This window comes from Oxyura jamaicensis (genome assembly GCF_011077185.1).
Source record: "Oxyura jamaicensis isolate SHBP4307 breed ruddy duck chromosome 30 unlocalized genomic scaffold, BPBGC_Ojam_1.0 oxy30_random_OJ61596, whole genome shotgun sequence".
NCBI lineage: Eukaryota > Metazoa > Chordata > Aves > Anseriformes > Anatidae > Oxyura > Oxyura jamaicensis.
In genome coordinates, this window is record NW_023304903.1 from 1 (window position 1) to 378 (window position 378).

Here is a 378-nt window from a genome sequence, read left to right on the forward strand (position 1 = left end):
GGGGGGGGGGGGGGGGGGGGGGAGGGTCTCTATAGGGCCCTCTATAGGGTCCCCGTGACAGAGAAGAGGCTGATGGGGTTGATTGTCGGGCATCTATAGGGGCCCTGGGAGGGAGCAAGGGGCCCCAGCGGGGTTCTATAGGGTCCGTGTAAGGGATTGAAGGGTCCATAGGGGATTCTATGGGGTCCTATGGGGTTTCTATAGGGTCTGTATAAGGGTCCGAAGGGTCTATATGGATTTCTATAGGGTACTATGGGGGAGCAAGGGTCCCCACGGGGTTTCCATAGGGTCAGTGTAAGGGATTGAAGGGTCTATATGGGTTTCTATAGGGTCCTATGGGGTTTCTATAGGGTCCGTATAAGGGTCTGAAGGGTCTAT

The 378-nt window shown here is 55.8% G+C and overlaps 1 long non-coding RNA gene across 1 annotated transcript in view; it reads left to right on the forward strand.

The window, feature by feature from the left end:
• Positions 1 to 141: 141 nt before the first annotated feature.
• The window catches only part of LOC118158522, a 639-nt gene continuing 402 nt past the window's right edge, over positions 142 to 378 (forward strand). Inside the window, exon 1 of the long non-coding RNA XR_004746841.1 lies at positions 142 to 340. This is a non-coding gene — a long non-coding RNA (uncharacterized LOC118158522). The remainder of the gene's footprint in view (positions 341 to 378) is intronic.